Source organism: Loxodonta africana, chromosome 3 (assembly GCF_030014295.1).
Source record: "Loxodonta africana isolate mLoxAfr1 chromosome 3, mLoxAfr1.hap2, whole genome shotgun sequence".
In the NCBI taxonomy this organism is placed as follows: Eukaryota; Metazoa; Chordata; class Mammalia; order Proboscidea; family Elephantidae; genus Loxodonta; species Loxodonta africana.
The window spans coordinates 101,205,272-101,217,828 of record NC_087344.1 but is presented as its reverse complement, the minus strand read 5'-3'; the positions used below and the strand labels follow the sequence as shown (position 1 = coordinate 101,217,828).

Sequence of the window (12,557 nt, the reverse complement as noted above, 5' to 3'; positions counted from 1 at the left end):
AGCCTCCATGACAGCTTTGCAAACTACCCTGGCCTGCTGAGAGCGCAAGTATTTCAAAATCAAGAAGGCCGGGTACAGACTCAGGGCAGGGCTTCCGAAACTACACTTAGCCATGGACCTCTCCATCTGCATAAACCCCTCACTTCCTAGGCTGTCTTTTCCTTTAAGATGCCTCATTTCTGAGGGCAAAAAAGATGAGAGAGAAAATGAAAGCTGAAAGATAATATAACACACTGTGTACTTGAACAGGAGAAAACGGCCAAATCCTAAAGCCATTCTTCTTTCCTTCCACTTCTTCCATCAGCTTTGCCTTTATATATCTCTATTTATTTCCCCTAACACAATAATATTTATTGAGAGCTTATTGAGTACCAGTCACTATGCTGAGGACACTACATCCATTATCTCACTTATTCCCCTTAAGGTATCACTCTTATCCCTGCTTTACAGAGGAGAAATTTAGGCTGAGAGGCACTCAGTTACTTGCCCAGTCACAGCGGGAAAGTGGTGGGGCTGGGCCTTACACCCTAGCCTCTCTGACTATAAAGTCAGTGTTTCTTCCACGGCATACCCTCACCTCTCAAAAGAAATGCTCAGACATAACTCCACAGCCCTGCCCAGAGAGGCGAGAGAAAGGAAATAAAGGGGAATTAAGAAGAGTAAGGGATTGATTAGAGGGGACGCTGGTGGTCCAGTGGTAGGATTCTCGCCTTGCATGCAGGAGATGCAGGATCGATTCCTAGCCAATGCACCTCAGAAGCAGCCACCACCTGTCTGTCAGTGGAGGCTTGCATGTTGCTACGATGCTGAACTGGTTTCAGTGGAGCTTTCACACTAAAGCAGACTAGGAAGAAAACCCTGGAGATCAAGTTCTGAAAATCAGCCAATGAAAACCCTATGAATTACAATGGTCTGATCTGTAACCAACCTTGGGGATAACACACGACTGGGCAGCAAGCATTTCGTTCTATTATGCATGGGGTTTCCACGTACCGGGGGACAACCTGACAACAGCTAACAACAAGAGATTGACTGGGGGCAAATAAATGTGAAACGGAGAATGCTGCTTTTCCACCTCATGTGCTAAGCTCAAATACTAAAATCATACACAGGGACACCATCTTTCATCTGTACAATGTCTATTTCCAAAGAACTCTCACATGAATTACTTTTCATTTTTACCACAGCTCTGTGAGATGGCTAGGGTAGATTAGAGATTACCATCCTTGGAGAAACCTAAGGCACAGAGAAATTAAGTGACTTGCCCACAATCACATAGTGAATGAGCAACAGAACTAGGGCAAAGGCCAGGTCCCTTGACCGCCCCCCCCCATCTCTTCTTGTTGTTACTTATGAGCCAGTGCAACTCTCTCAGAGCTGTCTCTCTGTCCCAGCAGACTTCCATATCCCTCGGAAAGAGCTGCCAATTTTTCTTTCCTAGACGAGCAGCAAACCTTCCAAAGGTATCAAAATGGAACAGTGGAAAGAGTACTGGCTTTTCAGCCAGAGTAAAATCTAGGGGGCTCGAGTCCCACATATTTACTGGTTTTGAAACTTTGGGCAGGGCTCAAGAGCACCTAGGTTTTAGGTACCTCATCGGTAATGTGGAGGTAACAACACCTCCCCTCTCTAACTTGTGGAGGTGTCAGAAAAATCAAATGAGAAAACGGATGTGAAGAGTTCTTCATAAAACTGCAAATACTGTACAAATATAAAGCATTATTATTTTTGGATTCAAAAGACTTTCTCAACTGAAGGAAGCCCTGTGTAGCTAGATGGTCAAGTTGTGTTATAAATAACCAAGAAAAATGTTCTGGTTCTTGAAACAATTTTACCAGCCTGCTCTCTCCCATGAAAGGACACTGGTTGGGAAATGAATTAAATCAGCACTCCTTGCTATCTTCAAGACATAAATTGTTACTAGCTGAGGAGAAGTAGGTGAATGGCTATTTTCAAAGGCATACAGACCTCTGACCATAAAAAGCTGACCTTTCCTGGCCTAGAACACAGGGGATGGGGGAAGATGGAAGAATGAAGGGGTCGCCTGTTGGTTTCACAAGATTTATCCAACATGGTCTGTCTCATCTCTCTCACCTCCAATGGTTAAAAGGGCTCATATGCTGAACTCAGCTTCTTGTTAAATATTTCAAGGATACTAATGGAACCAAAAGATCAACTCTGTTACGCATCAACAGGCTGGCCTTATCCTAAAACCAATTATAAACTTCTAAATAAAGCCTGCTTAAAAAATATATATTAAAAACTATATCCAACCTTCACACCATCCGTCACCAGTACATATCTGACTCATCTAAAATGCACTTTCTCCAGGGATGTAGTCCTGTGCTTCTGTGACCATTTGTTTCAGAATCATGGCGAGCGCAGCATTATTTCTAATAACTTCTAAGGGTTCCTTTAGGAAGCAGAAATTCACTGCAAAACACACTGCTTCCATTCACGAGATTATTTACGGCACTGATAATTGAATTCCAGTCACGTGACTAAGGAAGACTAAGTTCAGAGGGAAAAGAACCCAACCATAATTTCTAGAGATCCATAAATTACTGCTTTTCTCCCCTGGAGGTTCAAGTCCTTGGAGCCTTATGGATTCTTCCCTACCATTCATTCTAAGTTTGGATTCATCACAGACACTCCTCTCTCTGTGCTCCATAACAAAGCTCCTGAGGTGTGCCTTTTGAAATTCGCTTTTCTATCAACCCTGAGTACCCCTAAGGGATGCATAGGAAATCCCCTTTTTTTCAAAGACCAAATGTTGCTGTCTCCATTAGCGCACATGGTTCCCATGTTAGGGCACAGCCCTATTCCTGTCCTCTCTTTCCCCCAACAAAAGCCCACACAGTCACAGCCACACCCTCACAGGCACAGCACTGTAGGCACGGTGTCCATGGGGAGCAGATTCTCTTATTTACTCTTGAATTAGATCAGCCAGACATTTCATTCATACCTTTTAGGAATACCTACCAAAATCCTTTCCTAAATCCTATATTCAATGTTTTAATAAAGATGAGGCTTTGATGATTCAACACAGCATGCATTACAGATAACATTTATCTCTTATTATACCTGGGCTCAGCCAGAGAAGAAATATCACTACAGTTAAATGGTTACTTTCAAAATATTTCCTAACTATGCTTAAAATAAAAATACGACGAATAATGTCAGTCTAATAGAAACATCAAACTTTTTTTCCTCTTAAAAAATGCCCTCTTAAACAGATCATATTTCCATTTGCTTGGCTTCTTATTCAAGTAGCTGGGTTAAACATCATCATCTTATTGTAAAACTTTTTAGCCAGGAATAATTTTAGCATTTTAGAAGTTTTTTCCACAAGCTTTTCTATTTAAGAGTTTCAGAGAACATAATAAACATCATCTGATAAAAGGTTGAGAGTAAAAGAAACTGAGAGAGCAAATAAATCCTCCAAGGTTACACAGCCATCCTGGTGTCCATTCTAATGCCATATAATAAGTGTGAACACAAGCAGCCACGTGTGCATTCCTACACACACATGCACACTCACATGCACACGCCACAGAGCAAAGCCAAACACAGTTTTAGCAACTTAGGCATTATTGTCTATAATATGTTCTATCCTGTTGGGGAAAGTCTGTCTATCGCTTTTTTTTGTTTTGTTTTTAAGAAACTGAAACAAGAGTCTGGTAGCTGTTTAAAAAAAAAAAAGTCTGCTTCTTAAGAAGCTTATCAAGACCAAACACCTTTGTGGGTGCACCATCACTCCTGTCGGCAGAGTAACGTGATAAGTGTCCAGCCGTTAAAAAGGCAGCGGCACCATTTCTGCCAGCTCAGACTGCCGTCTAATGCTCCAAATAAAGAAATACTTCCTACTACACTCGATGAAGAACACAATTTTACAGGAAAGTTCAAAATATTACTGATAGCTACCCTCGTCATTACGATGGCAAAAATGGGTGGAAGGGGAGCACATTTCCAGGCAAGAGTTCAGGTTTGATTACAGTCCTAGGCATCCAGAAATTCTACACCATCTAGAGTTCTGAGAGAATGCTAAATACTAAGCTCAGGCTGTTACCAACCTGCCACGCCCATTTAAAATGGAAGCTGGGATTCTGGGCCTCACCTAACAAAGGAGGCCTAGACCATCCATAACTTGCCCAGGAGCCCTGGCTGCAGCTTCCTGAAGGGCAACTCTAGTTCTAGTTCACACCCACATTCTGGGGTGCTCCTCCTCTCCCATCTAGGTAAAAGGATGTCTGGGACACTGCCACAGATCAAAGCACCAGTGAACCTGTCCAAAGGCCACCCACGCTTTAGAAATCCTTCAGGAAGACAAGTGTGAACCAACTCAGAGTCATTTAACCTCTGTTAGATTATGGGTGCCTCTGGGAACTTGATGAAGGCTACAGCTGACGGCTTCCAGAGGCTGGAGTTGTCTCTACCTGAAGATCCCCAGGGTAGCTCTATGGGGCCACATGAACAGGCTAGCACAGTACCTATTGCTACTAAATACAACTCTGATCACCTGGCACATGCTAATTGTTACCATATCTTCAAAGATAAATAGCAAACACTCAAAGAGTACATGGCGGGGTAGTGGAAAAAAACTTCCTTTACAAACCACATAAGATCACAGTATAATTGCAAGTGAGTAAATGAGGCTATTTTTATTTAAACCCCAAGAGCCAAGTCAATCTTTGCTATTCAAATTCAACCACACACACACACACCAAGTGGTTAAGTCAAACTAGTTTGACTCAATGAACATTGAGCAGTTACTATGTACAAGATCCCAGGCTTTGCGAGAGGATACCAAAGAATCATAACTGTTTCTACTCTTTAGGTACTCAGAGTTAAGTTGTATTTAGAAATATCCAGAGAGGTTATTCGTATCACAGGCCACGTCTTAAACCTTTTGGTTTTGGTAGGTAATATAGTGTCTGGCACAAAGCAAGGATTTAGTAAATGTGTGTTGACTATGGAACAATATTAAGTATACAAATAACCAAAACACAGGACAGAATAAGAACAATACAGAGCCAAAGCACAAAGGAGGTAAGGTACTTGCCACGAAAGGAGTGGCCCCATTCTAAAATGATCACGTTCAGCTGGGGAGTCAGGCAAGACTTCAGGAAGAGCTGCATCTGAAATGCAGACTGAAGGATAGATAGGTTTCCCCTGAAGAGAGATCTGAGAGAAGAAAGACAGGCATTCCTGGAGGCACAGGCTGAGAGAACTCAGTGTGAAAAGGGTTTTGGATACAAACAGCAAGTAATCAAGTCAGACTGGAACACAGAACAGTGTGGGGGTGGGGGTGGGGAGGGGGGAGAAGTAAATATTTAGAATCCTCTGTTCTACGCTTGTTACACAGCTGGAAAGACTAGGCTTCAGACCTTCTATTCTGCTTTTTAAGCTTGCAGCAGCAGGCGGAAAGATTGGAGTATTTATCTAAAGGCTTTCAAGATCCACTAAAATTACTTTTTTTTTTTTTGCTTCAGGGAGGAATCCACTCAATTCTGTAAATAAAAGACTCCCTTAAACAGAGTCCTGTGTGTAACAAGTTGCTATTTTATTCATTTACGCTTCTCTAAAACAGAAGCCTGATATGAGGAGCAAAAGTTTCACAGGTTTGTTCTTTGTTTTATGTAGCTGCATCTTCTCTCCAACAAAATTATGATAAGACAGACTTTGTTTTCTAAACAAACTTGGGGCCTTCCACACGCAAAGGAAGCAAGTCTTGCTGCAGAAAACGCTGATAAGTAAGTAAAAGGAAAATATTTAACAGTCATTCATAATTAAGCTTTCAAAACATTGTGAACAAAGCTGTGGGCTTATAGAAAACACCATCAAGATTATTATGTTGTTGTTTTTAGTTGCCTTTTCAACTGTCTCACTGAATATATACCTATAACGTACATGTTGATTATGACTCATGGCTACCCCATATGTGCTCCGTAGGGCTTTCAAGGCTGTGACCTTTCAGAAGCAAATCACCAGGCCTGCCTTCCGCGGCAACTCTGGGTGGGTTTGAATTGCCAACCTACCGGTTAGTAGTCCAGCACTTAACTATTAGCACTCTCCAGGGACTCCTTAAGATTCCTATACTGAAAACCAAACCAAACTAGTTGTCATCAAGTCGATTCCAACTCAAAGCGACCCTTTAGGACAGAGCAGAACTGCCCCATAGCGTTTCCAAGGAGTGGCTGGTGGATTTGAACTTCCAATCTTTTGGTTAGTAGCCAAGCTCTTAACCATTGCACCAACATTGCTATAGCCAGGTCTTAATTCTTCATTCCCTAGAAAAGCAATAGGTACCTCCATCCCAGAGGCATGAGACAGTTCTTGGGTATCCCAAACACAGCGTAATATTTGAGAAATATAATAAGACAATTTTTCACTGACCATCTTTAAGAATCATGGCCACAAGAATATATGGGTATCCATAATCTCCATATATCTCCATTTTAGGAAACTAAAGCTATTCCCTGAAACTATTCCTTGATTTCAAAGGACAAAAAAGACAGCTCGCCTAGTGATATTATTTAGCTTGAGTTAATATTACAAATAAAATAAGGAACTTTAATTTCATCTTTCCCCATCATAGAAGCAAGAGGGCAATTTACTTCTGCATACTTCATGTCAAACCTGTTACCTTTTTAACTATACCTCTCCATATACTTACAACATGCATGCACACATGGAGATAGACAACCTAAGCAAAAGTAGATGTACTAAAATCAGTTGCTTTAGGAAAATAATGTACATACAATCAATTCTTGCACTTCCACAAAAGCACTGGTTGTTGAGGTCTTGCAATTGGTATTTGCATCACCAGGTAAGAACTTTTCTTCTGTATCAGCGTGGGCCAACTCTACAAGCTCTATGTCTGTTAATGCCCTGATATTTAACATAAATGCATTTGTCAAATTGGCTTTAAAATGTACAGATAAAGGAACACTTAGTTTTTTTGTTTTAAAGGAGCACAGGGGTCTTTAGTAAAAAGCCCTGACAATATTTCCCACTGCCCACAATTTAAGCCCAGACCCGTTGGCCCTCAGAGCATCTTTTACGTGATACACTATGTAATAATGCAAGGTATCGATTGGCATGAAATCTTCAAAATCTTATTTACATCAAAATTCATATATACAGAGAGTGTCCAATATTGCAATTTAAATAACATTTAGGATTTGAGCTAGGGGTCCTGCCATGTACAGCCAGAAATCTACTAGACATAGAGATAAGCTGTGACATGCTTTCAAAAGCTTGGAGGTAGAGGAAATGAAATTAAAAGAAAACAAAAAGGATCATGACAGCTAAAATTTGCAAATGTTTTAATGGGAAATAACACCATTTATGGCTCAAAGAAATAACAACAGGATTAATAGTTACAGATTTGTTCCCTCTACTGAGATCCTTTTATTTCGAATGAATACGTGAGGGATTGATTTTTAAACCCACGCAAATTCTTAGAGACAATGTAGACTGACTTAATTATAATCAATAAAATCTACAGACAGTGATGCAGCCCAGCAGAAACGCTGCTACCAAAAAGCATAGCATGAAAATCACTTCATGGCTCCCTTTGTACGCAACAGTGATATGACCTTAATAAATATTTCATTCCTTTCAGTGAGTAACCAAGCATCAAGATAGCAAATTTTAATAGCTGGGAAATAATGCCATAATGCTTCTACTAAGAAAATGCCTCCTTTGGAGAAAAAGTGAACTTATTCTCAAGTTTAGCTTCCAGTCTTTATTTCCAGATCAGTACATATTCCTAAATGGGAGTATACTTATCTATTCTTTTCATGTACAGACTGATTTATTACATAAAGAGGTTTTACCGAGGACTTTTCTCACTACAGCAACATTAGAAGAATCATATGGGAAAAGATATAAGTTCTTCAAGTACAAGAACATTATCTATCCATCCCACACAAAGTAAGAGCTCAATAAATATTCTTGAATTGGCTGTCTTTAGGGGACAGTCAACAGTCATGTCAAGGGACAGCCTATACACTGACTCCCAGATTTCTTTCATAAATTGTAATTAACAGCTAAGAGCCCATATCTTATAAGTAGTTTGGATTGTTGCTTTGCTAAGTACATTATCATGCATTCACCCACAGTAAAGTCCATCTGCTATTTTCTTATCACTAGCCCAGTCTGGGTAGATCTTCTGATGTAGGGAAAAGAGAATGTGCGTGGAACACAGACAGGCCTGGGTTCAAAGCTCAGCTCCAACATGTAATGATTGTATACCTAAAGGAAGTCACTTAACCTACCTGTAGCTTTGGTGTCCTCAACAATAAACAGGAGTGAAAATACTCACATTATAAGATAGTTATGAGGATTAAAGGCAACAATTTTAATGCCTCTGGCACAACAGCCCTCACACTATATTGAATATATCACTGACTACCAGAAGAATGAACAAATCGGTCTTGGAGAAAGTATAGCCAGAATGCTCCTTAGAAGCTAGGATGGCAGGATTTGGTCTTGCTTACTTTGAATACATCATCAGGAAAGACCAATTGCTAGAGAAGAACATCAAAATTCATATATACAGAGAGTGTCCAATATTGCAATTTAAATAACATTTAGGATTTGGTAAGGTAGAGGGTAAGTACAAAAGAAGAAAGCCCTCCACGTTACAGATCAACACAATAGCTGCAATGATGAGCTCAAACATAACCAAGGATTGAGAGGATGGCTCAGGACCAGGCAATGTTTCATTCTGTTATACATAAGGTCACCATGAATTGCAAGCGACGCAACGGCAATGAACAACAACACAGGCATATTCTAAATGGAAACATAGTATTGACATTTTTCCCATGCAAGTAGTTCCCGATTTGTTTTTTCTTGTCTCTAAAACAGCTCCCTATCAGAACAAAACAATCATTACAACTCCATTATTAAGTAGATTTTGATAAATAATCTGAACAATATTTTCTTATTTTTAAGCCTATGTAATTTATCTGGAGTAGTGAACTAAATCATATATCTATTTATTACCTTAAATAATTCTAAAAGATTGTCTAAGCATAGTTTTCCTTACCGCCCCCCCAAAAAGTTATTTGCCTTAATCCTATAGCTTATGGTTACTTAAATATTTAATTACCCTAGTATTTACTAAAGATTTCACTAACTTGCTGGGCCTGACAAAATGAATATATATTGGAATTATATGAATGCTGAAAAGGTTTGTATGCTCCTGGGCAGCAAACTCATAGACCCTAAATTCTGCATACCTCCTATGTTGAGGAACGACCCTTAATATTACCTAGAGGTGGGTTTTTGTTTTTTTTTAAAACATCTAGATCATGAAACCCCAAACTTATAATGCTCAGAAGAAATGATCAGGATCAACTTGGCAAAGATATTTTCTCTCAATTTACGTATACATGGTGGCTTCCTGAATTTGTCACGGACGTTAAAGAACAGCTACTCAGCAGTAAGCTGTAAAAAGTGTAAGCAAAAAATGTTACAGATCAGTCAATTTGCTGGAGTCAAACAGATAAGGTTTTCTTTTAATGCATGCTTAGCTGTGATTAAGAGTTCTCAAACTTGCATAATTCTTGAGTTTAATTAACTAAATATGTACCTGGCTTGATAGCATTTCAACTACATACATATAAAACATACTTCTAATCTTAAAATGGCTGCCTTTGTAAAGTATTTGAGTTCCCCAGTGTTTGAGATAAATACACTGATAAATAAAAAGATTTTTTTTCCCAATTAAGTTTTCAAAATGAAATGACATTGATTTACAAAATACACATTTATTTTAGAATAAAAACAATTAAAGGAAAGTGTACTTTATTCATAGGTTAGAAAGAAAACAATATAAATGGAGTAATTTAGATAACTGAAATGTAGCAGTACAGAGATAATATTAAATGGTGTTTTATTTTCTAACATCTCTACTAAAACTCTAAATAAACTTTCCAAAAATTAAATAAATTCATATAAGGCTCCCTCAATAAAATAAGATAAAGCGCTGGCCTTCCCTCAAGGGACACTTTTTTACTTTAACTCAAATCTGGTGATTTGCTGGTGTATATCAGAGGGTGCGGGGTCTCCAGGCCCTGCAGCTGTGTTTCATGTTGAGTTAGTTGCTGTAGTAGGCGCTGTACACTGGCAAGTACATAAGCCATTTACAACCTCCTTTATCACTTCCTAGAGCCCTGGTGTCGCAGTGGTTAAGAACTCAGCAGCTAACCAAAAAGGTCAGCAATTCAAATTCACCAGCCGCTCCTTAGAAACCCCATGGGCCAGTTCTACTGGGTCAACTCAACGGCAACAGATTTGGTTTTTTCTTTGTTTTATCGCCTCCCACTATAGACACTGGAAAAGTGGGCACTTATTTCCTCAAATTTCCTTATAGCCAAAGTGATTCAGTTTTAGCCAGCAAATTATAAAGAAAAGTCTCCTGTGTAGTTTCTGGGAAAATTTTTCTTTCCCAAAAAATGGAACAAGGAAGGCTAGTACTAGCCAACTCTACCATCGTCCTGTCTTGAACATAAATATGGCAATCATAGCATGACACACATAAAAAGGGAATAGTCAACATATAAAGAACAGCGAGACAGAAAAGAAGAAAGAGCCTAGAGCCTTCTTGGCATTAGTCAGCAAAGAAAACAACACTAGCTACCATGTGCCTCTGGAACTCTTGCTACGTAGGAAAAATAAATCTCTGTTTAGGCCACTGTTAGTTTTTTGTTTCTTGTAGCCAAAAGCATTCCCAAGATACAGTTGCCATTATTTAAAACATCCAATGATTAATACAAAAATAAAGATTTCTAGATTCTTATGGAAAAAAAAAAAACACTGGGAATACCAGGCCCATGTTTTCACACAACATCAGTTGGCCAGAGGTCAGGGACAACTGGAGTCCCTGAGTGGTGCAAATGGTTAATGTGCTCAGTTGCTAACCTAAAGGTTGTAGGTTCAGGTCTACTCAGAGGCACCTCGGAAGAAAGGTTTGGCAATCTAATTCTGAAAAAAATCAGTGGAACGAACTTGACCAAAGTAAATGAAGACACTGAGAGATACGCAAGAATAAAGGACTATTACGGTAAGTGCTATAACATATACAATTCTGCAACAACAGTAATAAAACCAAACCTGTTGCCATCGAGTTGATTCTGACTCATAGTGACCCTATAGGACAGAGTAGAGCTGCCCCATATGGTTTCTAAGGAACACCTGGTAAATTCGAACTGCCGACCTTTAGGTCAGTAGCTGGAGCTCTTCACCACTATGCCACAAGGGTTTCCAAAAACTATGTGAGTAGTAACATAGGTACATATGTATCCTACATGGGTGTGGGAAGGCATATGGGAGTATATGCATATGCATATATAGGTATATTTGTAGGCACATGTATATACATATTTGTATGTGCTACATATATATTATATATTCAATAAAACACATAGGGGACACATGGATGCTTCCCAGGCATATCCAAACACCTCGTGGGATTGATTTACTGGGTTTGAAGGCTCAGAACCATAGTCTCGTGGGACAACTCGGTCAACTGGCATAACTCAGTTCTTAAAGATAATGTTCTAGAGCCTAGTTTGATGAGTAACATCTAGGGTCTTAAAATCTTGCAAACGGCCATCTAAGATACAACTATTGGTCTTTTCCTTTCTGGAGCAAAGGAGTGTGAAGGAAACCAAAGACTCAAGGAATAAATCAGTCTACAGGACTAATGATCCACAAGAACCACAGCCTTTTCTAGCCTAAGACTACAAGAATAGATGGTGCCTGACTACTACCACCGACCATTCTGGCCAGGGACACAACAGAAGGTCCTGGTTAGAACAAGAGGAAAAGGTAGAACGAATCTCAAATTCATAAAAAAGACCAGACCTAAACTGGACTGACAGAGACTGGAGGAACGCCCAAGACTATCGCCCTAAGATACCCTTTTAAGCTGGAGCTGAAGCCACTCCTAAAGGTCACCTTTCAGCCAAATGATAGACTGGCCTATAAAATAAACAATAACACCTGCGGGGTGAAAAAAAAGTGTGGGGGCAGGAATGGATGAAACACGAATGTATAATGTTTATAACTGTTGAAAATAAGTGATGGGTATACTTGGGGTTCACTATACTAGTCCTTTAACTTTCTGATATACTTAAAATTTCCATAATAAAGGTAAAACGACAAAAAAAAAAAAAAAAAGCCCTACGGAGCACGGTTCTACTCTGAAACACATAGGGTCGCCATGAGTTGGTATCAACTCAACAGCAACTGGTTAAGGGGCAACTACTCAATGTACGTGGGATCTCCATCTCCACGGCCTACACCACTCCTTCCGTTACTTCTCTAGTAACTTCAGGCATTTGAATTGGAGACCATAGTATATAAGAAACATGTATGAGCAAAGTACTGTTGTAATCAATGAAGTATTTTATTTTATTTTTTGCTGCCTAGAATCCAGAATATCTGATACAGATAGCCCTATCTCATTTATGAAAATATATTTTCTTTTTCTGGCTACAAACTTTTTCAACAGGCACACCAATTTTGGTTTTATTTTCATA

At 39.4% G+C, this 12,557-nt stretch overlaps 1 protein-coding gene across 6 annotated transcripts in view; it reads right to left on the bottom strand.

Moving 5' to 3' along the window:
- The window catches only part of NFIA (nuclear factor I A), a 418,368-nt gene that overhangs the window by 320,229 nt on the left and 85,582 nt on the right, over nt 1-12,557 (bottom strand). The window lies entirely within an intron of this gene.